Here is a 22,834-nt window from a genome sequence, read left to right as displayed (position 1 = left end):
TGCTCTCCCCAGAGACCTTCCTGGATCCTCAGGTTGGGAGCAGGAGGGGACATGGGGGCACAGCCACGTCCCAGACTTGCCTCCATCAGGCCTGCAGCTCCACAGTGTGTCATAGCTTCAAGTGAGCTCCCTAAAGCAATACTTCCCATGTCCCTGGTGCATAGAGAAGGCTTTGGGTGGACACACAGGAGACAGGGGAGAGAAAGGGCAGAGACACCAGGGTGCAGAACTGGGGCTTCCAGCATCACAGAGGGGCTGCCACAGGCTGAATAAGCAACCCAAAGAATTAAACAAGTCCTTCCTTTTGCAGTGACTTGGAAAGGCACATCTCTGACAGTATTCAAGGGGGATGGAGTCTCTCTCTTCTGCAAGATTTGCACAGCTGGGAGCTGGTCATCTCACAAACTTCTTAACCAGTCAAAATGCAGGTCCTGAGACATTCCACTGTCTTATACGTTCCACATCGGAACCCAGACAGCAGCACTGCAGTGTTTCGGCATGTTCTGAGAAGCCCAGGGTCAAAAATGTGGGAGATCCAGGGTGCCAGGGCTGCACAGTCCCTGGGGAGAGCCGGGGTCCCAGGAGTATCCAGGGTGCCAGGGAGTGTACCCAGGGGAGAAGCACTGCCCTGAGGCGACACTGAAAAGGACAAGGACCAATTGAAGCCCAGAGATGAGAAATTGCTTTCCCCAGCTTCAGTCAGACGGAAAGCTGGGCAAATTTCATGGGAAATGGGAAAAATTCCTCAGGTTTGCTATCAAGCCTGACCCACGGTATTGGAGGCTGGCAGGAACCAGGGTCCTGGAGAAAGCCCTCTGGATGATGTGTGCTAAGGGCATGTTTGCTCTTTTCTGGCAGATCATCTCTATCTCAAGCACTGCAGACCGAGAAACCTTGCTGAGGGCTTTTAAAAGCAAAGAGCCTGCTTTGGAGCCTAAAGGAGCAAGTCTCCATCCTGACCCATATTGTCCTACATACAACTTCTAGAAAAAGAGTGACCCACAGTAGAAATCTGTTTTGAAGCTCACCAAAGCATTTCTCAGCCTGCGGCCACATTTTGCACTGTTTCATCCCACATGACTTGGATCCTGTAAAAATGCAAACCCCCAAACCCCAGATTCCTGCACAGGTCTGCCCAGTGCAGAGACCTGTTGGTGCAGGGGTACAGAAGTGACTTCTCCAGTGCCCCATTTGAGACATTTCACTGCCTTTGACACCATCTGAAGACATTCCTGAAGGATTTATCAGAGAATAGTTATACAAATGCCTAGTTATACAAAAAGAGCAACCCACAGTAGAAACCAGTTTTGAGGCTCACCAAAGCATTTCTCAGCCTGTGGCCACACTTTGTGCTGTTTCATCCCACATGTCTTGGATCTTGTAAAAATGCCAACCCCCAAACTCCAGATTCCTGCGCACATCTGCCCAGTGCAGTGACCTGTCAGTGCAGGGGCGCAAAAGTGACATCTCCAGTGCCCCATTTGAGACATTTCACAGCCTTTGGCACTGTCTGAGGACATTCCTAAAGCACTGGGCCATCTCCATGACAGTGACCTACTGAGACCCCAGATGACATGAGCTGAGGTCACAGTGGGATGTGCTGCATCACAGGGAGGTCTCCCCAGTGTCCTGGTGGGGAGGTCTCACTTCCCTGTGAGGCCCAGGCACTCCTGGGCACTGCTCACACCCTCCCCACGGCTGCCCTTCATAGTGGCTTCATGGCAAGGAGAGGGGACAGGAGGCCACATTGGGGCCCCTCACCAACAGGCAGAGGAGCAGGGGCATGTTGGAAAGGAGTTTTGGGTGATGAGACGGGAAGAGCGTCCTTCCTCTTCGGCTGGAGAGGTGATCTGAGGGCAAGGGGGCAAGCGAGATGGAGGACTACTGGATGGACATCATCAGCCGGGACTGCAATTCCTTGGTCCCAATGCTTGTGCAGCTCTCCACTGAGGGTAAGGGCTTTGGGAGCTCCTTCCCATAGACTGTTAACTGCAAAAACTGCTGTGGATGCCGCGCTGTGGCGGTGGCTGGACAGGGCTGAGGGCTGCTGTGAGAGTCCTGCTTCAGGGTCCCCTGTGGCTTGGGGGACAATGTGGCAGCCAGGACTCCTGGGTCCTGGGGCTGGGGCTGCCCTGAGCCTCAAGGCTCCTGTTGAGCCAGCTCCATCCGCTCGTGGGCAATGGGGAGGGGGTAGCCAGGTTTCCCTGGGAGGGGTTCCCCCTTTGGGGTTTGGTCTGAGAGGAAAGGGGTCCTACATCCCAGAGGCTGAGGTGGTCTGCAGCTCCATGGGGCTCTCAGGAGCCTGCTGGAAATGTCCATATACCATAATGAAACCTTCACCTTGTAATAACCTCAAGTTCTCCACAAGTTTTGGAAAACCTATGTTCCTTCCCCCGGATCCTTTTTTGCTTCCAACTTGGCACAGCATGTTTTGGACTCACAGATGCCATCTTCAGATGGCCACAGCCCCTGTCCTCCTGCAAATTGGGCTCAAAACTCTGCACCCAAAGATAGCATGTTTGGGAAAGCAGCTTGAAAACAGGTGGAGGCACAATCCCCACTGCAAAGGTCCTGGCTGATCACAAGGATTTTTCTCTGAGCTGTGGTGGGCAGTGCTGGGGTGAGCCCCACACAGCCATCTCCCCCAGCCCCCTCACGGCCCCACACCACCGCTCCCCAGCACCAGCAGGCCCACAGCTGCTCTCCCCATGGCTGCCCTGTGCTCCTGTGGGACTCCTCAGCCCTCCGGAGCGACCCCCCGGGGCACAGCCCAGCCTTGCAGAGAGCAGCCCCTGCTGGCCGCGGCCCAGCCCTACTAGGCGCAGCGCAAGGGCTGCCAAGCCCCGGGGCTGCCGTGGGCAGGGGGCTGGGGCAGGAGGGATGAGAGGACACTGCCCTGCCCTGCCCTGCCCTGGGGGCAGCAGGACGCTGCCCACGGGCTCTGGTGCCATGGCCAGCCCCAGGGCCCCCATGCCGGCGCCACGGCTGCCATCAGCACACGCCCCAGTGCTGCCCCCCGGCACCCCACACAGCCCCCAGGGCGCAGGGCAGCCAGCAGCCCCGCAGGGAACCTGCCGCACAGCCCAGCCACTCCGGGACAGCAGCCGCGCCCCGGGGCCCCGCACTGCCCGCCCACACGGCGCCGCGCTGCCCCCAGGCCCCGCCGCGCCCCGCGCTGCCGCCCACAACATGGCGCCCGACTGCGGGGGAGGGGGCGGAGCTGGCCGCCAGGGCAGGAGGGCCCAGCGTTGCCATGGCATCGCCCCAGTGCAGCCCTCCTATTGGCTGTCAGGAGGAGGAGGGCGGGCACCGATTTCACTGATGGCTCTGTCAGCCAATGGCAGTCCAACATGTGGAAAGAAAAGACATCAAAGAAAGACGTGAAAGTGGAGCGAGAGCAAAGCAGGGGGGAAGCGATCGGGCGAGAGAGCGGGTGCGAGTGGGTTTGGTGGGGGCAGCGGGCACGTTGAAATGGTGGCGGGTGCCCTCCCGCCGGGGCGGGGGCAGCGGGGCTGGCGATGGGGCTGCTTTGCTGCAGGAGCTGCAGCAGGGGCTGGTGGGGCCGTGAGCAGGGGCCAGAGCGACGTGGGCCAGAGGGGGGAGCTGCCCTGCAGCCTGACGTGGCGGCCTGCCGCGAGCAGCTGGGCCGGGGCGGCTCGGTGGGGTTTGGATGCAAGAACCTTTGCCCCTGTGGTGGCTCTGGGATCCCTGTTAAAGCGTTTCCCTGAGGTGCTGCTGCCAGCGCAGCCCCAGGTGCTGCTCAGAGCTGCGTTTGGGAGGTGCTGGGCAAAGTGTGAGCAGGCTGCTGGTGTCCTCGCGAGGTGCCCTTCCCAATGGTGTCTTTTGTTGTGAAAACTGCATTTCCGAGTGTCTCGGAGAGAGGCTGCGCCCGCATGTCATGCCGTGCCTTAGCCGTTGTTTTTGCTCCCTGCCTCTTGCTTTGCGCCGAGACCTGTGAGCCTGGCAGCAGGGTGAAGGGTGTTTGCAGAAGAGCTCTGTAAGTGTGAGCTGTTTTGCTTGTCAGGGGCCTTGAAAGTTGATGAACAGCCAGTGCTTGCACTTGCCGTTGTTCTTTCCATGCTCCTAGATCAGGGTGAAGAGTTGCTGAATTGTGTCTCTGCTGGTTTCACCAACTGAGATGCCCTGGCCTGAGTCCTTCCGTGTGTCTCCAATTGTCAGGGCGTAAAATAGGAGAATGCTTGTTGTCCTGAATGTGTAGAGGATTTTCTGGTTTTGTTCAGCATTGGGGAAGGAAGCAGACTTCTGAGTTGCGGGAAGGCTTCTCCCTGTGCCTGGGACATGAGGCCCTGCTGTCTTCAGTTTCATGTTCGCTGTTCCCATGCAATCCTCCCATTAGAAAATGTTGCCAAGAATTACTTGCAAGCCTTTTTCCAATTCCTAAGTTTTATGGGCTACGTGTAGATACTATCTAGGCAAATGTAATCTTATTTTGGGTCTCCTAACTGATCCGTAAGGGGTGTTTTGCTGCAGTATAAGCATTGTGTGGGAACGACATGGATCAGGGAGGCTGTTCAGTAGGTGGCTCAGCCCTGGAGGATGGGAGGGGAAGCTGCAGGCGGCAATAGCTGCGTGGCCATGATGTGGGTAGTGAGGTCAGCACTGTCTATGAGAGCTATGCCAGAAAATCACCAGTGTGAAATCAATTCTTTGTAAGTAGCTGATAGGCCAGCAGGAGGCAGATGACTGGGCTCTTGCTGATGAGGTCATTTCTACTTGAGTACCTGAAAGGCCATCTGGAGGAAGAAGGTTTGTCTGTTGCTTGTGAGGTGACTTGTGAGTGATGACCTGATTGGATCTCAGGAGCTCTGTGAGTGGAAAGGTGTTTCTGAGGTCGTTTCTACCTGAGCAGTTGGTAGGGCAGCAGCAGGTCCACATCTGGGATATGTTTGGGATATGTTTATTTTTGAGATGATTTCAGGCTGAGGAGCTGATAAGGCAGGATTTGTCTCATGGCTGGGGAACTTATAGTGAGGTAGTTTCTATCTTGGTGGCTTCTAGGCGAGTGACAGAGACATGGCCGTGAAGATGACTGTGAGGTCATGTCTTTCTGAGTCCCTGCTAGGCCAGCAGCAGGCAGCTAGGCATGGGTGTTGCTTGTGAGGTCTCTTTTGTCAGGGTACTTGCTAGGCCGGCAGTAGTCGATGGCTGGGGAAGTTATTTGGAGGAAACTTCTGTCCCTGATAGGCCATCAGCAGGCATGTGGTGGGGATGTGCACTTGTGAGGTCACCTCTGTGTGAGCAGCTGAGAGGTGAGGAGAAGACACATGGCTTGGATGGTGGTGGTGAGGTCACTTCTGGGGTGGTTGCGTGTGCTCAGAGGAGGGATTGACCCCTGCAGAGCTCTACAGCAATACAGAAGTGCAACTCATTAATCAAGCAGAAGTCGATGTTCCGCATTATCTGACACAAATTTTATTCCACTCCGTCATCATGAGTTAGTACTGCTACATTTCAAATGCAGATGATGTTCTGTGGTGAGCATGGACATGGAGTTTGCCTTTCCACTTGTTGCTAAGTAGAAGCTTGCAGCGTCCTCGCAGTCAGCTAGGGAGTCCAGCTAGACTTTTGAGGCTGCTAAATGAATGTAGTGCTGGTGTAAATGAATGTAGTGCTGGTGTGAGCAGTGGTGTGAGTAATTTCTTCTTGCCAGGGTGTGTGTGCTTTAGAAATTGCCGCTGTCGAAAGAGCAGGGAGCTTGTGAGATTTTCCTGCGAGGTCTGAATGCTGTCTCCCAAACATGACCCGGTATACAGACACGGTGTCAGCTGTGCCAAAAAGAGGGGTGGAACATCACAGTGGATCTGCTGACTGTGCTCTCACCAATAGAGCTCAGCACAGAGGGGAGACATTTGCTCCTGCCTGTTGCGACTCTGTAAGGCCAGCAGAACTGCCAGTAACACTCCGATTCCTTCTTTCTTTCTAGGTTGCTCCACTCACGGGGGTTCCCAGTGCAGTGCTAGAGCCGCTGAGGATGGAGGCAGGATGCCAGGCTGTGTCCCTGTACCTGTCAACATCTTGGCCAGCGTCGTGAGCCCTCTGTGAAAGCAGCTGCAAGTGACTGAGAAGAGGCTACGTATGGATGCGAAGGCTTCCATAAATGCGCCTGTCTTCCCTGGGTGACTTGGGGTGTGGGTTCACCTCCTGGTACCTCTGCTGTGCTGCAAATTCCACCTCCCACAACTGCTGTTATTGCCAGCCCTCTCAACAAATGCTCTTGTGCCCCCTCCTTTTCCTAGGAGGTTGTGGTGCCATACAGGACGAGTCCAAGAGCCTTATAATAGATGCCAGCATGTCTTGAGTGCCTTTGTGTGAGTGCCCCAAAGCATCCGTAGCTTGACCTGAGGAAGTCTCAGAGCTCTTGGGCTGCTGGCTCTGGGAGGGGTGAGGATGTGCCCAGGGCCAGGTTGCCCGTGGCACCCAGCCCTCCGTGCTCTGTGAAGCCAGCTGTGGAGCCCGGACTGGTGCTGCAGAGGCTGCACAGCCAGGAGAGCTGTCATTTCAGCAGCCGTCCAGTGTGGGGCTGTCTCATTGCTTGGGCCTCATGTCAAAGCCTTTGCACCATTTTTCCCTTCCCCGGGGCTCCTTGTCCAAGTAACTAAAGGAAAGGAAGGGAGGTTCCTTTGGGCTCAGGAGGCCTTCCGGACTCTCAAGTGTTTCTGTGTTGTATCTGTAACTTTTGTCTTGCTACAGAAAATCCCCATGCCCCCATCCATAGCAGGAGGTTTGTGAGGGGATGGGGCTGGAAAGCAGCAGCCTGCTGTGCCCAAAGAAAGCAAGATCCTTCCCTCTGAAAAGAGCAGCATCACCCAAGGAGGCAGCTCTGTGCCTGATCTTGTGCTGCTCCTTTGCACATGCCTTGTGAGCCTAGAGTGCCTTGGCCACCTTGTGGTGTTACCGCAAGAGCTTCCCTGAGTGTCTGGGTTGCGGAGCCAAGGAAAGGCAACGAGCAGAGCAGTGGCTGTGGGGTGTGCAAGTGGCGAGTGTCCTGCATGCATCTCTTCTTGCTGGCACTTGGTTGTATCGAGCAGAAGAGGCAGCTCTGTGGGGCAGAGGCAGTGTTTGTAGAGTAGGTGTCAGAGCAGAGGTCTGGCATCAGGTTGATGCCTGGTGCAGTGCCGAGTTGATCTGAGAGTGTCAGAAAGCCTTTGCAGTGGAGCTGCTGCCTCAGCTGATCTCTGTCCCTAGAAATGCACTAGAAATGGAAGTGGCATGCTGCTGTCATTGTGTAGGTGCTGCAGTGCAAAGGCTCCCAGCTGGGACTTGATGGTACTAAAGGAAAAGCGAGACCAATCGTTCCCTTTTGTGATTTGTGCGCAGGGTGGCAGAGTGGAGCTGTGCCATGATCTGGAGAGAGTCTTGCCAGGAGATGAAAGCCGTTTGCAGAAGACTGTTCTGTATGGAGTGATCACAGCGTAATCAAGGGACATGCGAGTGGCCCAGGTGAGCTTCTCCTCGGTGAAGGTTTGCACTTTTCAGCTCCCTTGTGACTCAGTCAAAGATAAGGCAGCAGCAGGCAGGTCGATGCCATTTGTGCTTGTGAGGTGGGTTGTGCCTCTGAATCTGGTAGGCCAACAGCATGCATGTAGCTTTGGTGATGATGGTGAGGTCTCTTGTGTCTGCATGCCTCATAAAGGGGGAGCAGGCCCATTGCTGCTGTTGGTGCTTTTGTGGTCAGTTGAGCATCAGTATGTGATTGGCGATGAGCATACGCATTGCTGCTGTTTGTGCTTGTTTAGGTCAATTGTGCCTCAGTCGCAAAGAGGCCAGGAGCAGATATTTGGCTTCATGGCTGCCTGTGAGGTCACTTCAGCCTGAGCACCTGACAGTCCAGCTCGATGGATATTGCTCCTGTTTGTGTTTGTGGAGTCATTTGGCCTCAGTATCTGCTAGGCAACGAGCAACCACGTTGCTCCTTTTTTGTATCTGTGAGGCCACTTCTCTTGAGTGCCTGAAAGGCCACTGCTAGGTCCATGGTTGCAGTTTGTGGTTGTGATGTCACTCGTGGCTGAGTGCCTGATAGGCCAGTGCTGGTGATGTGGGTGCAGTTTGTGGCTGTGATGTCGCTTGTGGCTGAATGCCTGATAGGCCAGTGCTGGTCCTGTGGGTGCAGTTTGTGGTTGTAATGTCACTTGTGGCTGAGTGCCTGATAGGCCAGTGCTGTTGATGTGGCTGCAGTTTGTGGTTGTGATGTCACTTGTGGCTGAGTGCCTGATAGGCCAGTGCTGGTGATGTGGGTGCAGTTTGTGGTTGTGATGTCACTTGTGGCTGAGTGCCTGATAGGCCAGTGCTGGTCCTGTGGCTGCAGTTTGTGGTTGTGATGTCACTTGTGGCTCAGTGCCTGATAGGCCAGTCCTGGTCATGTGGGTGGAGTTAGTGTTTGTGATGTCACTTGTGGCTCAGTGCCTGATAGGCCAGTGGTGGTGATGTGGGTGCAGTTTGTGGTTGTGATGTCACTTGTAGCTGAGTGCCTGGTAGGCCAGTGCTGGTGATGTGGCTGCAGTTTGTGGTTGTGATGTCGCTTGTGGCTCAATGCCTGATAGGCCAGTGCTAGTCACATGGTTGCAGTATGTGGTTGTGATGTCACTTGTGGCTGAGTGCCTGCTAGGCCAGTGCTAATCCTGTGGGTGCAGTTTGTGTTTGTGAGGTCACTTGTGGCTCAGTGCCTGATAGGCCAGTGCTGGTCCTGTGGCTGCAGTTTGTTGTTGTGAGGTCACTTGTGGCTGAGTGCCTGATAGGCCAGTGCTGGTGATGTGGCTGCAGTTTGTGGTTGTGCTGTCACTTGTGGCTCAGTGCCTGATAGGCCAGTGCTGGTGATGTGGCTGCAGTTTGTGGTTGTGCTGTCACTTGTGGCTGAGTGCCTGACAGGCCAGTGCTGGTGATGTGGGTGCAGTTTGTGTTTGTGATGTCACTTGTGGCTGAGTGCCTGATAGGCCAGTGCTGGTGATGTGGGTGCAGTTTGTGGTTGTGATGTCGCTTGTGGATCAATGCCTGATAGGCCAGTGCTGGTGATGTGGGTGCAGTTTGTGGTTGTAATGTCACTTGTGGCTGAGTGCCTGATAGGCCAGTCCTGGTCATGTGGGTGGAGTTAGTGTTTGTGATGTCACTTGTGGCTCAGTGCCTGATAGGCCAGTGGTGGTGATGTGGGTGCAGTTTGTGGTTGTGATGTCACTTGTAGCTGAGTGCCTGATAGGCCAGTGCTGGTGATGTGGCTGCAGTTTGTGGTTGTGATGTCACTTGTGGCTCAGAGCCTGAAAGGCCAGTGCTGGTGATGTGGCTGCCGTTAGTGGTTGTGATGTCACTTGTGCTCAGTGCCTGATAGGCCAGTGCTGATGATGTGGCTGCAGTTTGTTGTTGTGATGTCACTTGTGGCTCAGAGCCTGATAGGCCAGTGCTAGTCCTGTGGGTGCAGTTTGTGGTTGTGATGTCACTTGTGGCTCAGTGCCTGATAGGCCAGTGCTGGTGATGTGGCTGCAGTTTGTGGTTGTGAGGTCACTTGCGGCTCAGTGCCTGATAGGCCAGTGCTGGTGATGTGGCTGCAGTTTGTGGTTGTGAGGTCACTTGTGGCTCAGTGCCTCCTAGGCCAGTGCTGGTGATGTGGCTGCAGTTTGTGTTTGTGTTGTCACTTGTGGCTCAGTGCCTGATAGGCCAGTGCTAGTCACATGGTTGCAGTTTGTGGCTGTGATGTCACTTGTGGCTGAGTGCCTGATAGGCCAGTGCTGGTGCTGTGGGTGCAGTTTGTGGTTGTGATGTCACTTGTGGCTGAGTGCCTGATAGGCCAGTGCTGGTGATGTGGCTGCAGTTTGTGGTTGTGATGTCGCTTGTGGCTCAGTGCCTGATAGGTCAGTTGCTGTTCCTGTTGCTGCAGTTTGTGGTTGTGACGTCCCTTGTGGCTTAGTTCCTCATATGCCAGTGTTTGTCCTGTGGCTGCAGTTTGTGGTTGTGATGTCACTTGTGGCTCAGTGTCTGATAGGCCAGTGCTGGTCCTGTGGCTGCAGTTTGTGGTTGTGATGTCTCTTGTGGCTAGGTGCCTGATAGGCCAGTCCTGGTCATGTGGGTGGAGTTAGTGTTTGTGATGTCACTTGTGGCTCAGTGCCTGATAGGCCAGTGCTGGTGATGTGGCTGCAGTTTGTGGTTGTGATGTCACTTGTGGCTCAGAGCCTGAAAGGCCAGTGCAGGTGATGTGGCTGCCGTTAGTGGTTGTGATGTCACTTGTGCTCAGTGCCTGATAGGCCAGTGCTGGTGATGTGGGTGCAGTTTGTGGTTGTGATGTCACTTGTGGCTGAGTGCCTGATAGGCCAGTGCTGGTGATGTGGCTGCAGTTTGTGGTTGTGATGTCACTTGTGGCTCAGTGCCTGATAGGCCAGTGCTGGTGATGTGCGTGCAATTTGTGGTTGTGATGTCACTTGTGGCTCAGTGCCTGATAGGCCAGTGCTGGTGATGTGGGTGCAGTTTGTGTTTGTGATGTCACTTGTGGCTGAGTGCCTGATAGGCCAGTGCTGTGCTTGTGGGTGCAGTTTGTTGTTGTGATGTCACTTGTGGCTGAGTGCCTGATAGGCCAGTGCTGGTGATGTGGGTGCAGTTTGTGGTTGTGATGTCACCTATTGCTCAGAGCCTGATAGGCCAGAGCTGTTGCTGTGGCTGCAGTTTTTGGTTGTGATGTCATTTGTGGCTGAGTGCCTGATAGGCCAGTGCTGGTGATGTGGGTGCAGTTTGTGTTTGTGATGTCACTTGTGGCTGAGTGCCTGATAGGCCAGTGCTGGTCCTGTGGGTGCAGTTTGTGGTTGTGATGTCACTTGTGGCTCAGTGCCTGATAGGCTAGTGCTAGTCCAGTGGCTGCAGTTTGTGGTTGTGATGTCACTTGTGGCTCAATGCTTGATAGGCCAGTGCTGTTCCTGTGGGTGCAGTTTGTGGTTGTGATGTCACTTGTGGCTGAGTGCCTGATAGGCCAGTGCTGGTCACATGGCTGCAGTTGTGGTTGTCATGTCACTTGTGGCTGAGTGCCTGATAGGCCAGTGCTGGTGATGTGGGTGCAGTTTGTGTTTGTGATGTCCCTTGTGGCTGAGTGCCTGATAGGCCAGTGCTGGTCCTGTGGGTGCAGTTAGTGGTTGTGATGTCACTTGTGGCTGAGTGCCTGATAGGCCAGTGCTGTTGATGTGGCTGCAGTTTGTGGTTGTGATGTCACTTGTGGATCAGTGCCTGATAGGCCAGTGCTGGTGATGTGGGTGCAGTTTGTGGTTGTGATGTCACTTGTGGCTCAGTGCCTGATAGGCTAGTGCTAGTCCAGTGGCTGCAGTTTGTGGTTGTGATGTCACTTGTGGCTCAATGCTTGATAGGCCAGTGCTGTTCCTGTGGGTGCAGTTTGTGGTTGTGATGTCACTTGTGGCTGAGTGCCTGATAGGCCAGTGCTGGTCACATGGCTGCAGTTGTGGTTGTCATGTCACTTGTGGCTGAGTGCCTGATAGGCCAGTGCTGGTGATGTGGGTGCAGTTTGTGTTTGTGATGTCCCTTGTGGCTGAGTGCCTGATAGGCCAGTGCTGGTCCTGTGGGTGCAGTTAGTGGTTGTGATGTCACTTGTGGCTGAGTGCCTGATAGGCCAGTGCTGTTGATGTGGCTGCAGTTTGTGGTTGTGATGTCACTTGTGGATCAGTGCCTGATAGGCCAGTGCTGGTGATGTGGGTGCAGTTTGTGGTTGTGATGTCACTTGGGGCTCAGTGCCTCATAGGCCAGTGCTGGTGATGTGGGTGCACTTTGTTGTTGTGATGTCACTTGTGGCTGAGTGCCTGATAGGCCAGTGCTGGTGATGTGGGTGCAGTTTGTGGTTGTGATGTCACTTGTGGCTCAGTGCCTGATAGGCCAGTGGTGTTCCTGTGGCTGCAGTTTGTGGTTGTGATGTCACTTGTGGCTCAGTGGCTGATAGGCCAGTGCAGGTGATGTGGCTGCAGTTTGTGGTTGTGATGTCACTTGTGGCTGATTGCCTTATAGGCCAGTGCTGTTCCTGTGGGTGCAGTTTGTGGTTGTGATGTCACTTGTGGCTGAGTGCTTGCTAGGCCAGTGCTGGTGATGTGGGTGCAGTTTGTGGTTGTGATGTCACTTGTGGCTCAGTGCCTGATAGGCCAGTGGTGTTCCTGTGGCTGCAGTTTGTGGTTGTGATGTCACTTGTGGCTCAGTGGCTGATAGGCCAGTGCAGGTGATGTGGCTGCAGTTTGTGGTTGTGATGTCGCTTGTGGCTCAGAGCCTGATAGGCCAGTGCTTGTCCTGTGGGTGCAGTTTGTGTTTGTGATGTCACTTGTGGCTCAGTACCTGATAGGTCAGTTGCTGTTCCTGTGGCTGCAGTTTGTGGTTGTGATGTCACATGTGGCTTAGTTCCTCATAGGCCATTGTTGGTCCTGTGCCTGCAGTTTGTGGTTGTGATGTCACTTGTGGCTCAATGCTTGATAGGCCAGTGCTGGTGATGTGGGTGCAGTTTGTGGTTGTGATGTCACTTGTGGCTGAGTGCCTGATAGGCCAGTGCTGGTCCTGTGGGTGCAGTTTGTGGTTGTGATGTCACTTGTGGCTCAGTGCCTGATAGGCCAGTGCTGGTGATATGGGTGCAGTTTGTGGTTGTGATTTCACTTGTGGCTCAGTGCCTGATAGGCCAGTGCTGTTCCTGTGGGTGCACTTTGTGGTTGTGATGTCACTTGTGGCTCTGTGCCTGATAGGCCAGTGCTGTTCCTGTAGGTGCAGTTTGTGTTTGTGATGTCACTTGTGGCTGAGTGATTGATAGGCCAGTGCTGGTCACATGGCTGCAGTTTGTGGTTGTGATGTCACTTGTGGCTCAGTGCCTGATAGGCCAGTGCTGGTTCTGTGTGTTCAGTTTGTGGTTGTGATGTCACTTGTGGCTGAGTGCCTGATAGGCCAGTGCTAGTCTTGTGGCAGCAGTTTGTGTTTGTGATGTCACTTGTGGCTGAGTGCCTGATAGGCCAGTGCTGGTCACATGGCTGCAGTTTGTGGTTGTGATGTCACTTGTGGCTCAGTGCCTGATAGGCCAGTGGTGGTGATGTGGGTGCAGTTTGTGGTTGTGATGTCACTTGTGGCTCAGTGCCTGATAGGCCACTGCTGGTCACATGGCTGCAGTTTGTGGTTGTGATGTCACTTGTTGGTGAGTGCCTGATAGGCCAGTGCTGGTCACATGGCTGCAGTTTGTGGTTGTGATGTCTCTTGTGGCTCAGTGCCTGATAGGCCAGTGCTGGTCCTGTGGGTGCAGTTTGTGGTTGTGATGTCACTTGTGGCTGAGTGCCTGATAGGCCAGTGCTGGTCCTGTGGTTGCAGTTTGTCTTTGTGATGTCACTTGTAGCTGAGTGCTTGATAGGCCAGTGCTGATCACATGGCTGCAGTTTGTGGTTGTGATGTCACTTGTGGCTCAGTGCCTGATAGGCCAGTGCTGTTCCTGTGGCTGCAGTTTGTGGTTGTGAAGTCACTTGTGGCTCAATGCTTGATAGGCCAGTGCTGGTCCTGTGGCTGCAGTTTGTGGATGTGATGTCGCTTGTGGCTGAGTGCCTGATAGGCCAGTGCTGGTCCTGTGGGTGCAGTTTGTGGTTGTGATGTCGCTTGTGGCTCAGTGCCTGATAGGCCAGTGCTGGTGATGTGGGTGCAGTTTGTGGTTGTGAGGTCACTTGTGGCTGAGTGCCTGATAGGCCAGTGCTGGTGATGTGGGTGCAGTTTGTGGTTGTGAGGTCACTTGTGGCTGAGTGCCTGATAGGCCAGTGCTGTTGCTGTGGCTGCAGTTTGTGGTTGTGATGTCACTTGTGGCTGATTGCCTTATAGGCCAGTGCTGTTCCTGTGGGTGCAGTTTGTGGTTGTGATGTCACTTGTGGCTCTGTGCCTGATAGGCCAGTGCTGTTCCTGTGGCTGCAGTTTGTGGTTGTGATGTCACTTGTGGCTGATTGCCTTATAGGCCAGTGCTGTTCCTGTGGGTGCAGTTTGTGGTTGTGATGTCACTTGTGGCTGAGTGCCTGATAGGCCAGTGCTGTTGATGTGGCTGCAGTTTGTGGTTGTGATGTCGCTTGTGGCTCAGAGCCTGATAGGCCAGTGCTAGTCAAGTGGCTGCAGTTTGTGGTTGTGATGTCACTTGTAGCTGAGTGCCTGATAGGCCAGTGCTGGTGCTGTGGGTGCAGTTTGTGGTTGTGATGTCACTTGTGGCTGAGTGCCTGCTAGGCCAGTGCTGGTGATGTGGATGCAGTTTGTGGTTTTGATGTCTCTTGTGGCTCAGTACCTGATAGGTCAGTTGCTGTTCCTGTGGGTGCAGTTTCTGGTTGTGATGTCACTTGTGGATTAGTTCCTCATAGGCCAGTGTTGGTCCTGTGCCTGCAGTTTGTGGTTGTGATGTCACTTGTGGCTCAATGCTTGATAGGCCAGTGCTGTTCCTGTGGGTGCAGTTTGTGGTTGTGATGTCACTTGTGGCTGAGTGCCTGATAGGCCAGTGCTGGTGATATGGGTGCAGTTTGTGGTTGTGATTTCACTTGTGGCTCAGTGCCTGATAGGCCAGTGCTGTTCCTGTGGGTGCACTTTGTGGTTGTGATGTCACTTGTGGCTCTGTGCCTGATAGGCCAGTGCTGTTCCTGTAGGTGCAGTTTGTGTTTGTGATGTCACTTGTGGCTGAGTGATTGATAGGCCAGTGCTGGTCACATGGCTGCAGTTTGTAGTTTTGAGGTCACTTGTGGCTCAGTGCCTGATAGGCCAGTGCTGGTTCTGTGTGTTCAGTTTGTGGTTGTGATGTCACTTGTGGCTGAGTGCCTGATAGGCCAGTGCTGGTCACATGGCTGCAGTTTGTGGTTGTGATGTCACTTGTGGCTGAGTGCCTGATAGGCCAGTGCTGGTGATGTGGCTGCAGTTTGTGGTTATGATGTCACTTGTAGCTGAGTGCTTGATAGGCCAGTGCTGATCACATGGCTGCAGTTTGTGGTTGTGATGTCACTTGTGGCTCAGTGCCTGATAGGCCAGTGCTGTTCCTGTGGGTGCAGTTTGTGGTTGTGATGTCACTTGTGGCTCAGTGCCTGATAGGCCAGTGCTGGTGATGTGGGTGCAGTTTGTGGTTGTGATGTCACTTGTGGCTGAGTGCCTGATAGGCCAGTGCTGGTCCTGTGGGTGCAGTTTGTGTTTTTGATGTCACTTGTGGCTCAGTGCTTGATAGGCCAGTGCTGGTCCTGTGGCTGCAGTTTGTTGTTGTGATGTCACTTGTGGCTCAGTGCCTGATAGGCCAGTCCTGGTGGTGTGGCTGCAGTTTGTGTTTGTGATGTCACTTGTGGCTGAGTGATTGATAGGCCAGTGCTGGTCACATGGCTGCAGTTTGTAGTTTTGAGGTCACTTGTGGCTCAGTGCCTGATAGTCCAGTGCTGGTTCTGTGTGTTCAGTTTGTGGTTGTGATGTCACTTGTGGCTGAGTGCCTGATAGGCCAGTGCTAGTCTTGTGGCAGCAGTTTGTGGTTGTGATGTCACTTGTGGCTGAGTGCCTGATAGGCCAGTGCTGGTGATGTGGCTGCAGTTTGTGGTTGTGATGTCACTTGTGGCTCAGTGCCTCCTAGGCCAGTGTTGGTGATGTGGGTGCAGTTTGTGGTTGTGATGTCCCTTGTGGCTCAGTGCCTGATAGGCCAGTGCTGGTCCTGTGGGTGCAGTTTGTGGTTGTGATGTCACTTGTAGCTGAGTGCTTGATAGGCCACTGCTGGTCACATGGCTGCAGTTTGTGGTTGTGATGTCACTTGTTGGTGAGTGCCTGATAGGCCAGTGCTGGTCACATGGCTGCAGTTTGTGGTTGTGATGTCTCTTGTGGCTCAGTGCCTGATAGGCCAGTGCTGGTCCTGTGGCTGCAGTTTGTGGTTGTGATGTCACTTGTGGCTGAGTGCCTGATAGGCCAGTGCTGGTCCTGTGGGTGCAGTTTGTGGTTGTGATGTCACTTGTGGCTCAGTGCCTGATAGGCCAGTGCTGATCACATGGCTGCAGTTTGTGGTTGTGATGTCACTTGTGGCTCAGTGCCTGATAGGCCAGTGCTGGTCACATGGCTGCAGTTTGTGGTTGTGATGTCACTTGTGGCTCAGTGCCTGATAGGCCAGTGCTGGTCCTGTGGGTGCAGTTTGTGGTTGTGAAGTCACTTGTGCCTCAATGCTTGATAGGCCAGTGCTGGTCCTGTGGGTGCAGTTTGTGTTTGTGATGTCACTTGTGGCTGAGTGCCTGATAGGCCAGTGCTGTTGATGTGGCTGCAGTTTGTGGTTGTGATGTCGCTTGTGGCTCAGTGCCTGATAGGCCAGTGCTGGTCCTGTGGGTGCAGTTTGTGGTTGTGTTGTCACTTGTGGCTCAGTGCCTGATAGGCCAGTGCTGGTGATGTGGGTGCAGTTTGTGGTTGTGAGGTCACTTGTGGCTCTGTGCCTGATAGGCCAGTGCTGTTCCTGTGGCTGCAGTTTCTGGTTGTGATGTCAATCGTGGCTCAGAGCCTGATAGGCCAGTGCTAGTCAAGTGGCTGCAGTTTGTGGTTGTGATGTCACTTGTAGCTGAGTGCCTGATAGGCCAGTGCTGGTCACGTGGTTGCAGTTTGTGGTTGTGATGTCACTTGTGGCTGAGTGCCTGATAGGCCAGTGGTGGTGATGTGGCTGCAGTTTGTGGTTGTGATGTCACTTGTGGCTGAGTGCCTGATAGGCCAGTGCTGGTCACGTGGGTGCAGTTTGTGGTTGTGATGTCACTTGTGGCTCAGTACCTGATAGGTCAGTTGCTGTTCCTGTGGGTGCAGTTTCTGGTTGTGATGTCACATGTGGCTTAGTTCCTCATAGGCCAGTGCTGGTCCTGTGGGTGCAGTTTGTGGTTGTGATGTCACTTGTGGCTCAGTGCCTGATAGGCCAGTGCTGGTGATATGGGTGCAGTTTGTGGTTGTGATTTCACTTGTGGCTCAGTGCCTGATAGGCCAGTGCTGTTCCTGTGGGTGCACTTTGTGGTTGTGATGTCACTTGTGGCTCTGTGCCTGATAGGCCAGTGCTGTTCCTGTGGGTGCAGTTTGTGGTTGTGATGTCACCTGTGGCTGAGTGCCTGATAGGCCAGTGCTAGTGCTGTGGGTGCAGTTTGTGGTTGTGATTTCACTTGTGGCTCAGTGCCTGATAGGCCAGTGCTTGTCCTGTGGGTGCAGTTTGTGTTTGTGATGTCACTTGTGGCTCAGTGCCTGATAGGCCAGTCCTGGTGGTGTGGCTGCAGTTTGTGTTTGTGATGTCACTTGTGGCTGAGTGATTGATAGGCCAGTGCTGGTCACATGGCTGCAGTTTGTAGTTTTGAGGTCACTTGTGGCTCAGTGCCTGATAGGCCAGTGCTGGTTCTGTGTGTTCAGTTTGTGGTTGTGATGTCACTTGTGGCTGAGTGCCTGATAGGCCAGTGCTGGTGCTGTGGGTGCAGTTTGTGGTTGTGATGTCACTTGTGGCTGAGTGCCTGATAGGCCAGTGCTGTTGATGTGGCTGCAGTTTGTGGTTGTGATGTCACTTGTGGCTCAGAGCCTGATAGGCCAGTGCTAGTCAAGTGGCTGCAGTTTGTGGTTGTGATGTCACTTGTAGCTGAGTGCCTGATAGGCCAGTGCTGGTGCTGTAGGTGCAGTTTGTGGTTGTGATGTCACTTGTGGCTGAGTGCCTGCTAGGCCAGTGCTGGTGATGTGGATGCAGTTTGTGGTTTTGATGTCTCTTGTGGCTCAGTACCTGATAGGTCAGTTGCTGTTCCTGTGGGTGCAGTTTCTGGTTGTGATGTCACTTGTGGATTAGTTCCTCATAGGCCAGTGTTGGTCCTGTGCCTGCAGTTTGTGGTTGTGATGTCACTTGTGGCTCAATGCTTGATAGGCCAGTGCTGTTCCTGTGGGTGCAGTTTGTGGTTGTGATGTCACTTGTGGCTGAGTGCCTGATAGGCCAGTGCTGGTGATATGGGTGCAGTTTGTGGTTGTGATTTCACTTGTGGCTCAGTGCCTGATAGGCCAGTGCTGTTCCTGTGGGTGCACTTTGTGGTTGTGATGTCACTTGTGGCTCTGTGCCTGATAGGCCAGTGCTGTTCCTGTAGGTGCAGTTTGTGTTTGTGATGTCACTTGTGGCTGAGTGATTGATAGGCCAGTGCTGGTCACATGGCTGCAGTTTGTAGTTTTGAGGTCACTTGTGGCTCAGTGCCTGATAGGCCAGTGCTGGTTCTGTGTGTTCAGTTTGTGGTTGTGATGTCACTTGTGGCTGAGTGCCTGATAGGCCAGTGGTGGTGATGTGGCTGCAGTTTGTGGTTGTGATGTCACTTGTGGCTGAGTGCCTGATAGGCCAGTGCTGGTGATGTGGCTGCAGTTTGTGGTTATGATGTCACTTGTAGCTGAGTGCTTGATAGGCCAGTGCTGATCACATGGCTGCAGTTTGTGGTTGTGATGTCACTTGTGGCTCAGTGCCTGATAGGCCAGTGCTGTTCCTGTGGGTGCAGTTTGTGGTTGTGATGTCACTTGTGGCTCAGTGCCTGATAGGCCAGTGCTGGTGATGTGGGTGCAGTTTGTGGTTGTGATGTCACTTGTGGCTGAGTGCCTGATAGGCCAGTGCTGGTCCTGTGGGTGCAGTTTGTGTTTTTGATGTCACTTGTGGCTCAGTGCTTGATAGGCCAGTGCTGGTCCTGTGGCTGCAGTTTGTTGTTGTGATGTCACTTGTGGCTCAGTGCCTGATAGGCCAGTCCTGGTGGTGTGGCTGCAGTTTGTGTTTGTGATGTCACTTGTGGCTGAGTGATTGATAGGCCAGTGCTGGTCACATGGCTGCAGTTTGTAGTTTTGAGGTCACTTGTGGCTCAGTGCCTGATAGTCCAGTGCTGGTTCTGTGTGTTCAGTTTGTGGTTGTGATGTCACTTGTGGCTGAGTGCCTGATAGGCCAGTGCTAGTCTTGTGGCAGCAGTTTGTGGTTGTGATGTCACTTGTGGCTGAGTGCCTGATAGGCCAGTGCTGGTGATGTGGCTGCAGTTTGTGGTTGTGATGTCACTTGTGGCTCAGTGCCTCCTAGGCCAGTGTTGGTGATGTGGGTGCAGTTTGTGGTTGTGATGTCCCTTGTGGCTCAGTGCCTGATAGGCCAGTGCTGGTCCTGTGGGTGCAGTTTGTGGTTGTGATGTCACTTGTAGCTGAGTGCTTGATAGGCCACTGCTGGTCACATGGCTGCAGTTTGTGGTTGTGATGTCACTTGTTGGTGAGTGCCTGATAGGCCAGTGCTGGTCACATGGCTGCAGTTTGTGGTTGTGATGTCTCTTGTGGCTCAGTGCCTGATAGGCCAGTGCTGGTCCTGTGGCTGCAGTTTGTGGTTGTGATGTCACTTGTGGCTGAGTGCCTGATAGGCCAGTGCTGGTCCTGTGGGTGCAGTTTGTGGTTGTGATGTCACTTGTGGCTCAGTGCCTGATAGGCCAGTGCTGATCACATGGCTGCAGTTTGTGGTTGTGATGTCACTTGTGGCTCAGTGCCTGATAGGCCAGTGCTGGTCACATGGCTGCAGTTTGTGGTTGTGATGTCACTTGTGGCTCAGTGCCTGATAGGCCAGTGCTGGTCCTGTGGGTGCAGTTTGTGGTTGTGAAGTCACTTGTGCCTCAATGCTTGATAGGCCAGTGCTGGTCCTGTGGGTGCAGTTTGTGTTTGTGATGTCACTTGTGGCTGAGTGCCTGATAGGCCAGTGCTGTTGATGTGGCTGCAGTTTGTGGTTGTGATGTCGCTTGTGGCTCAGTGCCTGATAGGCCAGTGCTGGTCCTGTGGGTGCAGTTTGTCGTTGTGTTGTCACTTGTGGCTCAGTGCCTGATAGGCCAGTGCTGGTGATGTGGGTGCAGTTTGTGGTTGTGATGTCACTTGTGGCTGAGTGCCTGATAGGCCAGTGCTGGTGATGTGGGTGCAGTTTGTGGTTGTGAGGTCACTTGTGGCTCTGTGCCTGATAGGCCAGTGCTGTTCCTGTGGCTGCAGTTTCTGGTTGTGATGTCAATCGTGGCTCAGAGCCTGATAGGCCAGTGCTAGTCAAGTGGCTGCAGTTTGTGGTTGTGATGTCACTTGTAGCTGAGTGCCTGATAGGCCAGTGCTGGTCACGTGGTTGCAGTTTGTGGTTGTGATGTCACTTGTGGCTGAGTGCCTGATAGGCCAGTGGTGGTGATGTGGCTGCAGTTTGTGGTTGTGATGTCACTTGTGGCTGAGTGCCTGATAGGCCAGTGCTGGTCACGTGGGTGCAGTTTGTGGTTGTGATGTCACTTGTGGCTCAGTACCTGATAGGTCAGTTGCTGTTCCTGTGGGTGCAGTTTCTGGTTGTGATGTCACATGTGGCTTAGTTCCTCATAGGCCAGTGCTGGTCCTGTGGGTGCAGTTTGTGGTTGTGATGTCACTTGTGGCTCAGTGCCTGATAGGCCAGTGCTGGTGATATGGGTGCAGTTTGTGGTTGTGATTTCACTTGTGGCTCAGTGCCTGATAGGCCAGTGCTGTTCCTGTGGGTGCACTTTGTGGTTGTGATGTCACTTGTGGCTCTGTGCCTGATAGGCCAGTGCTGTTCCTGTGGGTGCAGTTTGTGGTTGTGATGTCACCTGTGGCTGAGTGCCTGATAGGCCAGTGCTAGTGCTGTGGGTGCAGTTTGTGGTTGTGATTTCACTTGTGGCTCAGTGCCTGATAGGCCAGTGCTTGTCCTGTGGGTGCAGTTTGTGTTTGTGATGTCACTTGTGGCTGAGTGCCTGATAGGCCAGTCCTGGTGGTGTGGCTGCAGTTTGTGTTTGTGATGTCACTTGTGGCTGAGTGATTGATAGGCCAGTGCTGGTCACATGGCTGCAGTTTGTAGTTTTGAGGTCACTTGTGGCTTAGTGCCTGATAGGCCAGTGCTGGTTCTGTGTGTTCAGTTTGTGGTTGTGATGTCACTTGTGGCTGAGTGCCTGATAGTCCAGTGCTGGTTCTGTGTGTTCAGTTTGTGGTTGTGATGTCACTTGTGGCTGAGTGCCTGATAGGCCAGTGCTAGTCTTGTGGCAGCAGTTTGTGGTTGTGATGTCACTTGTGGCTCAGTGCCTGATAGGCCAGTGCTGGTGATGTGCGTGCAGTTTGTGGTTGTGATGTCACTTGTGGCTCAGTGCCTGATAGGCCAGTGCTGGTCCTGTGGGTGCAGTTTGTGGTTGTGATGTCACTTGTAGCTGAGTGCTTGATAGGCCACTGCTGGTCACATGGCTGCAGTTTGTGGTTGTGATGTCACTTGTGGCTGAGTGCCTGATAGGCCAGTGCTAGTGCTGTGGGTGCAGTTTGTGGTTGTGATTTCACTTGTGGCTCAGTGCCTGATAGGCCAGTGCTTGTCCTGTGGGTGCAGTTTGTGTTTGTGATGTCACTTGTGGCTCAGTGCCTGATAGGCCAGTCCTGGTGGTGTGGCTGCAGTTTGTGTTTGTGATGTCACTTGTGGCTGAGTGATTGATAGGCCAGTGCTGGTCACATGGCTGCAGTTTGTAGTTTTGAGGTCACTTGTGGCTCAGTGCCTGATAGTCCAGTGCTGGTTCTGTGTGTTCAGTTTGTGGTTGTGATGTCACTTGTGGCTGAGTGCCTGATAGGCCAGTGCTAGTCTTGTGGCAGCAGTTTGTGGTTGTGATGTCACTTGTGGCTGAGTGCCTGATAGGCCAGTGCTGGTGATGTGGGTGCAGTTTGTGGTTGTGATGTCACTTGTGGCTCAGTGCCTGATAGGCAAGTCCTGGTGATGTGGGTGCAGTTTGTGGTTGTGATGTCACTTGTGGCTCAGTGCCTGATAGGCCAGTGCTGGTCCTGTGGGTGCAGTTTGTGGTTGTGATGTCACTTGTAGCTGAGTGCTTGATAGGCCACTGCTGGTCACATGGCTGCAGTTTGTGGTTGTGATGTCACTTGTGGCTGAGTGCCTGATAGGCCAGTGCTGGTCACATGGCTGCAGTTTGTGGTTGTGATGTCTCTTGTGGCTCAGTGCCTGATAGGCCAGTGCTGGTCCTGTGGCTGCAGTTTGTGGTTGTGATGTCACTTGTGGCTGAGTGCCTGATAGGCCAGTGCTGGTCCTGTGGTTGCAGTTTGTCTTTGCGATGTCACTTGTAGCTGAGTGCTTGATAGGCCAGTGCTGATCACATGGCTGCAGTTTGTGGTTGTGATGTCACTTGTGGCTCAATGCCTGATAGGCCAGTGCTTGTGATGTGGCTGCAGTTTGTGGTTGTGATGTCACTTGTGGCTCAGTGCCTGATAGGCCAGTGCTGGTCCTGTGGCTGCAGTTTGTTGTTGTGATGTCACTTGTGGCTCAGTGCCTGCTAGGCCAGTGCTGGTCACGTGGTTGCATTTTGTGATTGTGATGTCACTTGTGGCTCTGTGCCTGATAGGCCAGTGCTGTTCCTGTAGGTGCAGTTTGTGTTTGTGATGTCACTTGTGGCTGAGTGATTGATAGGCCAGTGCTGGTCACATGGCTGCAGTTTGTAGTTTTGAGGTCACTTGTGGCTCAGTGCCTGATAGGCCAGTGCTGGTTCTGTGTGTTCAGTTTGTGGTTGTGATGTCACTTGTGGCTGAGTGCCTGATAGGCCAGTGCTAGTCTTGTGGCAGCAGTTTGTGTTTGTGATGTCACTTGTGGCTGAGTGCCTGATAGGCCAGTGCTGGTCACATGGCAGCAGTTTGTGTTTGTGATGTCCCTTGTGGCTCAGTGCCTGATAGGCCAGTGCTTGTCTTGAGGGTGCAGTTTGTTGTTGTGATGTCACTTGTGGCTGAGTGCCTGATAGGCCAGTGGTGGTGATGTGGGTGCAGTTTGTGGTTGTGATGTCACTTGTGGCTGAGTGCCGGATAGGCCAGTGCTGGTCCTGTTGGTGGAGTTTGTGGTTGT

The sequence above is a fragment of the Apteryx mantelli genome, chromosome 32, assembly GCF_036417845.1.
Source record: "Apteryx mantelli isolate bAptMan1 chromosome 32, bAptMan1.hap1, whole genome shotgun sequence".
NCBI lineage: Eukaryota > Metazoa > Chordata > Aves > Apterygiformes > Apterygidae > Apteryx > Apteryx mantelli.
This window is presented reverse-complemented; position numbering follows the sequence as displayed.